This window comes from Pristiophorus japonicus, chromosome 1 (genome assembly GCF_044704955.1).
Source record: "Pristiophorus japonicus isolate sPriJap1 chromosome 1, sPriJap1.hap1, whole genome shotgun sequence".
Taxonomy (NCBI): Eukaryota; Metazoa; Chordata; class Chondrichthyes; family Pristiophoridae; genus Pristiophorus; species Pristiophorus japonicus.
Window position 1 is genome coordinate 440,353,621 of NC_091977.1, and position 13,060 is coordinate 440,366,680.

The window sequence follows — 13,060 nt, forward strand, 5'->3', positions numbered from 1 at the left end:
ATGCACATGACAATGACAGTATTGGTAGGAGTGACCACCGCACAGTGCTTGCGGAGATGAAATCCTGTCTTCACACTGAGGACACCCTCCATCGTGTTGTGTGGCACTACCACTGTGCTAAATAGGATAGATTCAGAACAGATCTAGCAGCTCAAAACTGAGCATCCATGAGGCACTGTAGGCCATCAACTGCAGCAGAACTGTATTCCAGCACAAATCTGTAACTTCATGGCCTGGCATATCCCTCACTAACATTATCAAACCAGGCGACCAACTCTAGTTCAATATGGAGTGTAGAAGAGCAGGCCAGGAGCAGCACCAGGTATACCTGAAAATGAGGTGCCAACCCGGTGAAGCTACAACAGAGGACGAAAGGTTATCGACTCTGTTTCTATCTCCACAGATGCTGTCTGACCTGAGTATTTCCAGCATTTTCTGTTATAATCTATTATGTTTATTTCCTACTTCTGCCCAGTTTGCAGCTAAGTTTCTGATCTTCCTGTGACATAATTGCTTCTAATCTCCCCAATTTATTTCCCATCCTGAGCACTGCAATGCATACACATTTATTTGGCTGGTATTTAACGCTACTCAACATAGCCAACACCAATAGATAAATTTGCTCTTTTTTTCTCTCAATTAGTTCATGCATCCCCTAAGGCCAAAAGAAAAAATACCTGCTCCCAACCCTCTATCAAGGTCAGTCACTAGGAAATATTCCAGTAAGTACCCTCTCTCTGCCCTCTGGAATTTAAAGAGAGCCAAGTGAGTTTGTGCCTCCGCAAAGCACTGCAGAGTTTGGAAAGAGTGGAGGAAACGCTGGGAGAAAAGAGGAAGGAAATTGAACTGTGTCTCTCCATTCCATGTGCTATTATTCAAGCACAGAATACCACTATTTAAATCTTGTGGTATTTCTTCAAAACGTTCCAACAAAAGCATCGTCTGGAACACGCTGGAGTTCAATGTGTTATGCCATGGAGTGTTGGGACATAAATTCATTTTCACAAATTCTTATCTGGTAACTTTCTGATCATATATGTACAGTGGGAAGGGACAAGGGAAATCTGAAAATTGCAAGGGAGGGGTGGTTTCAAATCAGTAGAGATGAAAATATGAATAATAGCTCATCAAAACATATCATTTTAAAAAAAAATAAAAGGACCTATACCCAACTCCATGAACAACATCCACATGCACTAGCTGTATACCTGAAATGTGTGAACGATGCCTTCAATGAAATAGTGTTGCTGGCAAGGATCCTTAATCGCATTCAGGGGAGGATGAAGTAAGACATACAGTGAACTATCTGAATCACTGTCCAAATATAGACAGTGCTACAAGACAACTGATAAATTACATAAAATATTCCTAAGCTAATTACAGATGGGAATGTCCACTCGATCCATCTTGGCACATCGAACCAGAAAGAACAAAGTCTCCCATTGCAGCATCCAAAGGTTTCTCAAATCATTCTAGAGTTTTTACCTTCACTACACTATCTGGGAGACAGTTCTATATCTTGATCACTCTTTATGTGAAGAAGAATGTTCTGCTATTAGTTCTAAGTCTGTCTTTTACTAGTACAGGGTATGAACCTGTATTCCCTTGTCCTAACCTCCCAATTTAGTTCAAAGTATTTTTCTGTATGTAACTTTTCTATTGCTTACTTTCTTATATACTTCTATAAGATAACATCTATTAAAAACCTCCTGTTGAGGCTAAAAAGCCCATGTTTATCCAGTTTTATCATAAATCAAACCTTTGACACAAGAGATAGTGGTAGATATTCGTTCAGCAAATATACACTAAATAGATTTACCTGTATTGTGCATAAGACAGTTTCTATTAAGATTAGTGCCTTTGGTTAAACAGTGTCGCTGTAGTCACGTCTGTAGCGAAGGATTTCTACTGGACAACACCGAGATGGACAAAGTGAATGCAGTCGGTATAATATGCATGGATTTTCATAAGGCATTGATAAGGGGTCTCAGGAGTCTAATACTGTACCATACACCTGAATTTTTCAACAAGAGAAACTGTAGCAGCATGGATAGAAAGTTAGTTGCAGGACCAAGACTTCGGGCTGGATTTTCGGGTCGTTTGCGACCTGGGTTTCACCGGGTTTGACTCTTCGCGGTGAAAAATGGGGCGGTGAGGTCTTTTGCGTCCGGGCGCGATTCACCGGTCGAGTTTTGCGGTGGCGCGAGGAGCGCTGCACAGGGTGTGCAACGGCTCTCCTTGCGGCACGGGCAGAAAATTCGACTCGCATCAAACCCATACGCCCTGAAATGCGCCCCCGATGACTGCCAGGGAAAATGCAGCGGTTCAGCCCTGCTGGCGATGGTGAGGTGGATAAACTGCAAAAAAGATAAGTTCCAGTGTTTATTCTCTTTCTTTTTGTAGCGATTTGTGTTGTATGGGTGTTGGCAATATTTTTTGAATGTTTTTGTTAATTTTATTTTTTTTTCTCCCTCCCAAGGCTGCTCCCGGCCTCACACTTTAGTTGGCGAGGTTTGCGTCGCAAGAATCATACAACGCCTCCCTTTGCGCTGCAACCCTGGTGCAGGGGCTAAATTACAAAAATTACTCCACACAGCGCAAACATTAATCGGGCGGTAAATTTCCCGCCCCGCCTCAGTTTTCGCCCCGAAAACGGCAAAGCCGAAAATCCAGCCCTTAGAGTACATGAGCGTTGCTTGGATTGGAGAAGGGTTGGAAGTGGTGCACTCCAGGGGTCAGTGCGGACTCCACTTCTGTTTCCGGTAAATATAGATGATGTGGACTTGGGCAAGACTATTTCCACTAAAAAGAATTGCAAAAGACCTCAGTTAGGCAGACAGGAAGCAGATGCAATTTAACAGCTAAGTTTGAGATTATATATTTTGGGACCGAAAAATATACCAATTGAAAGACAAAGAGGGTTGTGGATGAGCAGAGAGCCCTAAGCTGCTTAAAATTATATTATTCTCTGAAAGAGAGTGCAGGTGGGTAAAGCCATAAAGAAGGCCAATAAAATTTGGGGGGGTTATAAATAAGGGCACAGGGTACACAAGTAATGATAAATTGTACAAAATATTGGTTGGACCACAGTTACAGTACTGTATGCAGCTTTGGACACCCATCATAGAAAGGCATTTAAGCCATGAGAGCATATAGTGTAGATTCACTAGGGTGATACCAATAACTTGTATTTATATCGCGCCTTTAATGTAGTGAAACGTCCCAAGTCACTTCGCAAGAGTATTATACCAAGGATGTGAAAGCGGGGGGGAAGTAAAAAGAAGCGTTGTAGTGGTAGGAGACAGTATCATTAGGAGGATAGAAAAGGTTCTCTGCAGCCGAGAGCATGAGTCCCGAAGGCTGTGTTGCCGAACCAAATACTTCGGTTCTGTCTTCACGAAGGAAGACACAAATAACCTTCCGAATGTACTAGGGGACAGTGGGTCTAGTGAGAAGGAGGAACTGAAGGACATCATTATTCGGCGGGAAATTGTGTTAGGGAAATTGATGGGATTGAAGGCTGATAAATCCCCGGGGCCTGATAGCCTGCATCCCAGAGTACTTAAGGAAGTGGCCCTAGAAATAGTGGATGCATTGGTGATCATTTTCCAACAGTCTATCGACTCTGGATCAGTTCCTATGGACTGGAGGGTAGCTAATGTAACACCACTTTTTAAAAAAGGAGGGAGAGAGAAAACAGGTAATTATAGACCGGTTAGCCTGACATCAGTAGTGGGGAAAATGTTGGAATCAATCATTAAGCATGAAATAGCAGCGCATTTGGAAAGCAGTGAGAGGATCGGACCAAGTCAGCATGGATTTATGAAAGAGAAATCATGCTTGACGAATCTTCTGCAATTTTTTGAAGATGTAACTAGCAGAGTGGACAAGGGGGAACCAGTGGATGTGGTGTATTTGGACTTTCAAAAGGCTTTTCACAAGGTCCCGCACAAGAGATTGGTGTGCAAAATCAAAGCGCATGGTATTGGGGGTAATGTACTAACGTGGATAGAGAACTGGTTGGCAGACAGGAAGCAGAGAGTCAGGATAAACAGGTCCTTTTCAGAATGGCAGGCAGTGACTAGTGGAATGCCGCAGGGCTCAGTGCTGGGACCCCAGCTCTGTACAATATACATTAACGATTTAGATGAAGGAATTGAGTGTAATATCTCCAAGTTTGTGGGTGACACTAAACTGGGTGGCGGTATGAGCTGTGAGGAGGACGCCAAGAGGCTGCAGGGTGACTTGGACAGGTTAGGTGAGTAGGCAAATGCATGGCAGATGCAGTATAATGTGGATAAATGTGAGATTATCCATTTTGGGGGCAAAAACAGAAAGGCAGATTATCATCTGAATGGCGGCAGATTAGGAAAAGGGAAGGTGCAATGAGAACTGGGTGTCATGGTTCATTAGTCACTGAAAGTGGGCATGCAGGTACAGCAGGCGGTGAAGGCGGCAAATGGCATGTTGGCCTTTATAGCTAGGGGATTTGAATATAGGATTCAGGGAGGTCTTACTACAGTTGTACAGGGCCTTAGTGAGGCCTCACCTGGAACATTGTGTTCAGTTTTGGTCTCCTAATCTGAGGAGGGACGTTCTTGCTATTGAGGGAGTGCAGCAAAGGTTCACCAGATTGATTCCAGGGATGGCTGCACTGTCATAGGAAGAGGGACTGGATCAACTGAGCCTTTATTCACTGGAGTTTAGAAGGATGAGAGGGGATCTCATAGAAACGTATAAGATTCTGACGGGACTAGACAGGTTAGATGCGGGAAGAATGTTCCAGATGTTGGGGAAGTCCAGAACCAGGGGACATAGTCTTAGGATAAGGGATAGGCCATTTAGGATTGAGATGAGGAGAAACTTCTTCACTCAGAGAGTTGTTAACCTATGGAATTCCCTACCGCAGAGAGTTGTTGATGCCAGTTCATTGGATATATTCAAGAGGGAGTTAGATATGGCCCTTATGGCTAAGGGGATCAAGGGGTATAGAGAGAAAGCAGGAAATGGGTACTGAGGGAATGATCAGCCATGATCTTATTGAATGGCGGTGTAGGCTCAAAGGGCCAAATGGCCTACTCCTGCACCTATTTTCTATGTTTCAATGTTTCTATGGTGCCAGGGTTAAGAACATCTCCTCAGGGCTGGAGTGGAACTTAGAATGGGAGGGGTAAGATCCAGTTGTCATGGTCCACGTGGGTACCAACGACATAGATAGGACAAAGAAAGAGGTTCTGCTGAGTGATTATGAGCAGCTAGGGGCCAAATTAAAAAGCAGAACCACAAAGGTAATAATCTCTGGATTACTACCTGAGCCTCGAGCAGAATTGCTTAGAGTAAATAAGATCAGAGAGTTAAACACGTGGCTCATAGACTGGGGTAAGAGGGAGCTGATCCATTCGGACATGCTCCACTTAGACCGTGCTGGGACTAGGGCCCTGGCGAATCAAATAACTGGGGCTGTAGAGAGGGTTTAAAACTAATTAGTGGGGGGTGGGTGGATTCAGATGAACGAAAACTTAAAAAGTCAAAGAATAAGGAAAAGGCAATAGAGCAGGGTAGCACTGGAGGGAAATGAAAACCAGAGCGTGACAGGAAGTGACATAATGTATAGACATAACGGTGAATCAGAAAGTGGGGTCAAAGCAGGAAAAAATGATAAAAAAAGATTTAAAAGCTCTTTATCTGAATGCACGTAGCATTCGTAACAAAATAGATGAGTTAACAGCACAAATAGATACAAATGGGTATAATCTGATAGTCATTGCAGAGATGTGGTTGCAAGGTGACCAGGACTGGGAACTAAATATTCAGGGGTATTTGACAATTTGGAAGGACAGACAGAAAGGAAAATGAGGTGCGGTAGCACTGTTAATAAAGGATGAGATCAGTGCATTCGTGAGAAAGGATATTGGCTCAGAAGATCAAGATGTTGAATCAGTTTGGGTGGAGATAAGGAAGAATAAGGGGGAAAAAGTCGCTAGTGAGCGTAGTCTCTAGGCCCCCTAACAGTAGCTACACTGTCGGACGTTGTATAAATCAAGAAATAATGGAGGCTGGTAATAAAGGAACGGCAATAATCATGGGTGATTTTAACCTTCACTGGACAACGCAAATTGGCCAGGGTAGCCGTAGGAAGAGTTCATAGGGTGTATCCGGGATAGTTTCTTTGAACAGTATGCTGCGGAACCAACCAGGGAGCAGGCTATCTTAGATCTGATATTGTGTAATGAGACAGGATTAAAAAATGATCTCATAGTAAAGGATCTTCTAGGAAGGAATGACCTTAACATGGTTGAATTTCAAATTCAGTTGGAGAGTGAGAAAGTTGGTTCTCAAACCAGTGTCCTAAGCTTAAATAAAGGAGACTACAAAGGTATGAGGGAAGAGTTGGCTAAAGAGAACTGGGAAAATAGATTAAAGCATGGGATGGCTGATGAGCAGTGGCAGACATTTAAGGAGATTTTCAAAACTCGCAACAAAAATATCTCCCAATGAGAAGGAAAGACTAAGCGAAGGGTTAACAATCCGTGGCTAACTAAGGAAATAAGGGATGGTATCAAATTGAAATCAAGGGCATACAAAGTGGCCAAGACTAGTGGGAGGCCAGAGGATTGGGAAATGTTTAAAAGTCAGCAAAGAACGACGAAAAAAATAATAGAGAGGAAAGATAGATTACGAAAGCAAACTAGCACGAAATATAAAAACAGATAATAAGAGTTTCTACAGGTATATTGAAGAAAAAGAATGGCTAAAGTAAATGTTGGTCCCTTAGAGGATGAGACTGGGGAATTAATAATGGGGAACAAGGAAATGGCAGCGATTTTGAAGAAATATTTTGTATCGGTCTTCATGGTAGAAGACACTAAAAACATCCCAATAGTGGATAATCAAGGGGCTATATGGAGGGAGGAACTTAATACAATCACTAAAGTAGTAGTATTAGGTAAAATAATGGGACTAAAAGCAGACAAGTCCCCTGAACCTGATGGCTTGCATCCAAGGGTCTTAAAAGAAGTGGCTGCAGAGCTAGTGGATGCATTTGTTGTAATCTATCAACATTCCCTGGATTCTGGGGCAGTCCCAGTGGATTGGAAAACCACAAATGTAACGCCCCTATTTAAAAAAGGAGGCAGACAGAAAGTAAGAAACGATAAACCAGTTAACCTAACATCTATCATTGGGAAAGTGCTGGAATCCATTATTAAGGAAGCAGCAGCACAACATTTGGAAAAGCACGATTCAATCAAGGATAGTCAACATGGTTTTATGAAAGGAAAATCATGTTTGACAAATTTGCTGGAGTGCTTTGAGGGTGTAACGAGCAAGGTGGATATGGGGGAACCAGTGGATGTGGTGTATTTGGATTTCCAGAGGCATTCGATAAGGTGCCACATTAAAAGGTACTGCACAAGTTAAAAGGTGACGTGGTTGGGGGCAATATATTAGCATGGATAGAGGATTGGCTAACTAACAGAAAAGAGAGAGTCGGAATAATGGGTCATTTTCCGTGTGGCAAACTGACTATTGGGGTGCCGCAGTACAGAGGGACCTGGGGGTCCTTGTGCATGAAACACAAAACGTCAACATGCAGGTACACCAAGTAATCAAGAAGGCAAATGGAATGTTGGCCTTTATTGCAAAGGGGATAGAGTATAAAAGCAGAGAAGTCTGCCACAACTGTACAGGGTATTGGTGAGGCCACACCAACGGTACTGCGTACAGTTTTGGTCTCCATATACAAGGAAGGATATACTTGCATTGGAGGCTGTTCAGAGAAGGTTCACTAGGTTGATTCTGGAGATGAGGGGGTTGACTTATGAAGACAGGTTGTGTAGGTTGAGCCTATACTCATTGGAGTTCAGAAGAATGAGAGATGATCTTATCGAAACATATAAGATAATGAGGAGGCTCGACAAGGTGGATGCAGAGAGGATATTTCCACTCACAGGGGGAAACTAAAAACTAGGGGACATAGGCTCAGAATAAGGGGCCGCCCATTTAAAACTGAGATGAGGAGAAATTTCTTCTCTCAGAGGGTTGTAAATCTACAGAATTCTCTGCCCCAGGGAGGTCATTGAATATATTTAAGGCCGAGATAGATAGATTTTTGAGCAATAAGGGAATAAAGGGTTATGGGGAGCGGGCAGGGAAGTGGAGCTGAGTCCATGATCAGATCAGCTATGATCTTATTAAATGGCGGAGCAGGCTCGAGGGGCCAAATGGCATACTCTTGCTCCTATTTCTTATGTTCTTATGTTCACGAGGAGATCAGAGATTCTGGGACTATTTTCACTGAAGCAAAGGCAGCTAAGAGAAGATTTCATCAAGATCTTTAAAATTACAAAGTGTTTTGATGGACTGAATAAGGAAAGAATATTTTCTCTGCTTGAGGAATCAGAGACCATGGGTCATCAATTTAAAATGGTCATTAAAGAGTGAGGAGTGGTTAGCAGAAATGTATTTATATAGTGTTATTTTGGCATAAAATGCGTTGCTGCAGCAAGTGTTTGAGACCGAGCCGAATGTTTCTTTTGAGGAAAAATAGATTATTAAAGGAGAGGAAGATACAGGCCTATAATGAGAGAGGGCGGCACTGGAATTAGTTTTGGATTGCCCCATCAAAAGGCTGAATGGCCTCCATCTGTGCTGTAAAATTTTATGGTACCAAGGCTGGACCTCCTTTAATTGTTTCATCTTTTTTGCATTTTTGGGTAAAAGTTAAGCCGATGGTAAAAAATCTCCTCCTGATGCCACAATAATTTAACCAAACAAAGTAATATGGGCAGATTTTTTTCATAGCTGTAAATCAAAGTCTAACAATTCATATCACTAAAGTATTAAATTAATGTGGTAAAGTCAAATTGATTATTCCCTTGCTGATGTTTAGGCTAGTGGAGGTGTTAAAGTAGGCTCTGCAGGAACTTTATTTTCATTGTACATGTTATATATGTAAACCTGTAAATACCTTGTGTAGCCATCAGAGGGTCCATACCCTGGAGTCCCAAGGGATCCCACAATCCCTTGGGAGCACCTGTACTTAAGGAGGCCTCACTGGCTGGAGAGGCACTCTGGAGACCTGCAATAAAAGACTACGGTCACACTTTACTTTGAGCTCACAGTATCTCGTCAGACTCTTTATTCATACATAACAGTACAGATAACAGCAAGATTGCTGTATCGTACCTTCATACTCTTCCCTGCCATAAGGCTACACATGCCTTGGCATTATTATTGTAATTGGCAAGATCAATAGCATTACAGGACTCAGGCAGGAGATGGCAGTGGAGCAGATGGTCCATCGTTTGCAGCTCATCACCAAAACAAGATAATTAAAACCAAATACTTTTTAAAGTAAATCTTTTCTCTGCTAAAAAATGATCTGTGTTATTTCAATATAGGCACCTACTGAAATTACATGGATTGTGCAGTAGTACTGATCGCGAAACCGTCAGCATTCGCCATCATTACACCTCTGAAAATAACAGCAACTTCTGGAGTCCGCATTTGCGCAGATAAATGTGGAAATCCAGAAGTTGCCACAACTTCTCCATAGGCTGCATGGTTGAATTTTCCGGAGCGCGCAATCACTGAACTGACGGAAACTTCCCCTCTTATACTGGAATATTGCTGTATAACCCTCTGGAAAAAGTCAAGCCTTGTTTGAAAGATGTGTAACTGGGTTTTTAACAGCATACTGACTGCTGAACAGCCATTCTTGCCCTGAAATTACTCATTTTATATTTGTGGAATGTCAAATTTTTCCATTATGATAAAAATAAGTTTTTTTAAATAGTAATTTTTTTTCTAATTTGTTTACATTTCAGCTTCTACCTTAATTCCATGTGTATATCCCATCTTTATTTTGCTCTCTGCAAAATGATTAAAAAGTGAAGGAAAATTCTGGGTGCTGGCTCAGAATTGTTCAACATGATTGGTTGCTTAGCCAGCTTGATGACAGTACTGTTACTGGATGCTGGAGATCTGCCTGACTTGGTACCAGAATGATATCAGGAGAGGTGTAATCCATGCCATAGAGATCTAATAGAAATTAGGGATACCAAAAAATATATGGTTATGCGAACAAAACTGTAATGTGAATAATGCTGTGTTTATATGATTATGTTAGAGCTGCAGGCAAGCAGTCTCTTCAGGCTAGTATGGTTTGGTTTCCTGCGGATGGTATAGCATTCTGAATTATTTACAATCTCTTTGTTGCCAAGCGATTATCTGTTGTTTTTAAGTCTGAATCGTGTTTATGTATTTTGTGTCTACTGTTAAGGTAGGGATTGAAGTCAGCTTAACAGAACTGCTTGCGAAGATAAGTAAACACCATCTCAGAACTGAGTAGATTTCTATGTCGGAAAGGAGGTAACGACTGATTGAAGTGAGACAGCTCTGGCTTTGGGTCTCATGGTTGAGAGGGCACAGGGCAAGCCCTGCATTAAGTGTACCTGAGAGGATAGGGACCAGGGAGATAAGTCGCGAATTCCAGTGAAGGAACCCTGAGAAAGTATAAACAGGAAAGACATGTGAACAAGATCATGAGACGTCTTTAGGGAGGGCTTTGTTTCAAGAATTGAGACAAAGAACTCAACGCTCCATTGGGTACTGAGTTGTTAGGGGAACCTCTGTAGGCCAAAAGGTGTCATCAATATCCTATTTCAGGCCTACCCATAAAAAGAGAATAAAAGTAACCTCCTGAGGGCTTGCCCTCACAGACAGTGGAGGTGAGAGCTATACAGAGGTTGGGCTAGTCGAACACTCTTCGAGAGTGATCCCATGCTTACTGAAGATGAAAGGAAGAGAGGCCACTCAGAACTGCTCATATGCGCCAACTATCTGTCCAATCGGATCAGTACCAGCTACTTGTCACGGTCGTAAGTTTTTGCTGTATAACTAATGTTATAGTCTGTCTTAAACTCTGATTAAACACAATATACCCACCATACTGGTTTGCAGTCGATCCTGATTATTTAAGTGACCAGAGATAGCCGTAAACTGGTTATTTCTAACAGATCGCTAAATCTTTGTGGGCAGCTTGAAGAACATAAGAAATAGGAGCAGGAGTAAGCCACCTGGATCCTCTAGCCTGCTCCGCCATTTAATAAGATCATGGCTGATCTGATCATGGACTCAGCTCCACTTCTCTGCCCGCTCCCCATAACCTTTCATTCCCTTATCGCTCAAAAATCTGTCCATCTCCGCCTTAAATATATTCAATGACCCAGACTGCACAGCTCTCTGGGGCAGACAATTCCATAGATTTAAAACCCTCAGAGAAGAAATTCCTTATCTCAGTTTTAAATGAGCGGCCCCTTATTCTGAGACTATGTTCCCTAGTTAGTTTCCCCTGTGAGTGGAAATATCCTCTCTGCATCCACCTTGTCTAGCCCCCTCATTATCTTATATGTTTCAATAAGATCACCACTCATTCTCCTGAACTCCAATGAGTATAGGCCCAACCTACTCAACCTATCTTCATAAGTCAACACCCTCATCTCCGCAATCAACCTAGTGAACCTTTTCTGAACAGCCTCCACTGCATGTATATCCTTCCTTAAATACGGAGACCAAAACTGTACGTAGTGCTCCAGGTGTGGCCTCATCAATACCCTGAACAGTTGTAGTAGGACTTCTCTGCTTTTATACTCTATTGCCCTTGGAATAAAGGCCAACATTCCATTTGCCTTCCTGATTACTTGCTGTACCTGCATGCTTCATGCACAAGGACCCCCCAGGTCCCTCTGTACTGCAGCACTTGGCAATTTTTCTCCATTTAAATAATAATTTGCTTTTCTATTTTTTTTCTGCCCAAGTGGATAACCTCACATTTCCCCACATTATACTTCATCTGCCAAATTTTTGCCGACTCACTTAACCTGTCTATATCCCTTTGCAGATTTTGTGTGTCCTCCTCACAATTTGCTTTCCCACCCATCTTTGTGTCAGCAGCAAACTTGGCAACAGTACACTCAGTCCCTTCATCCAAGTTATTAATATAGATTGTAAATAGTTGAGGCCCCAGCACCGATCCCTGCGGCACCCCACTAGTTACTGCTTGCCAACCAGAAAATGACCCATTTATCCCAACTCTGTTTTCTGTTGGTTAGCCAATCCTCTATCCATGTTAATCATCATCATAGGCGGTCCCTCGAACGAAGATGACATGCTTCCATGCCAAAATGGATGAGTTCGCAGATGTTTCAATGAAGGACCCGATATTCCAGATCCCGAACTACATGTTGATGGGTGGAAGATGCCTGTGCGTGGATTTTTTTTAATGTAATAGTATCTAGTAATATCTAATATCTGTAATAGCATCTAGGCAATGAGCTTATGCCATGCTCATCACCTTTGCAGATGAAGATTTTCAAAAATCGCACGGAGCAGAGGCGGACCGGCAGAACTATGCCAGCTCACAGATCTGGAGGAGCGGGCACTCGTGGGGGTGCATAATTGTTCGGCCACCCGTGGTGGTGCTGAACCCGTTCTTGCATCACGTGAGTAATGTATAAACCATTGGTGATTTAAAGTAATTTAATGCCATTTCAGTATAACATATGATTGATGTAATAATATGTAATTAATGATGGGATCATGAAATATCATTGTAATGCAATGCAGATTCTGTACAATCATGAAGTTAATTATATGCGACGTCTGTCAGCGATATTTATAGCAGTAGTGTTGCTCCTCGTACATATGCCTGCGTAGCATAAGCATTCTCATGTCACCCTGGCCTCTCCTCTTTTACTAACCTCATTTATGTTTTCTAGGTCCCCAGGCTCTCCAGGAGCAATCAGGAAGTGATGAAGTAAGAGATTCTCCACTCCTCGTTCAGGTCCTGTTGTCCACTGAGGAGATGGATGATGAGCCTCAAGCAGGCTGTTCAAATATTCCTGCGGCCTTGTCCTCCTCCACCGAGGAAGCAGCGGGGCCAAGCCCCTTGCAGTAGGGCAACCTGAGCGGTTCAATGCCTGCGCCGACCCCGCAGAGGTTGGTTCGACGAGGTTGGATTGCTCCTAGACAGGCAGTTGTCATCCTGGACATGGCTCAA

At 42.6% G+C, this 13,060-nt stretch overlaps 1 protein-coding gene across 3 annotated transcripts in view; it reads right to left on the minus strand.

Annotated features, from left to right (window-relative positions):
- The window catches only part of rock1 (Rho-associated, coiled-coil containing protein kinase 1), a 324,482-nt gene that overhangs the window by 187,547 nt on the left and 123,875 nt on the right, over window positions 1-13,060 (minus strand). Inside the window, exon 1 of one of the 3 annotated variants that reach the window (XM_070892932.1) lies at window positions 8,969-9,051. The exons of the other annotated variants lie outside the window; for them this stretch is intronic. The gene's annotated coding sequence lies outside the window, so the exon portion shown is untranslated. Of the gene's footprint in view, window positions 1-8,968; window positions 9,052-13,060 lie in introns of those variants that run through there. 3 annotated transcript variants of the gene reach the window in all.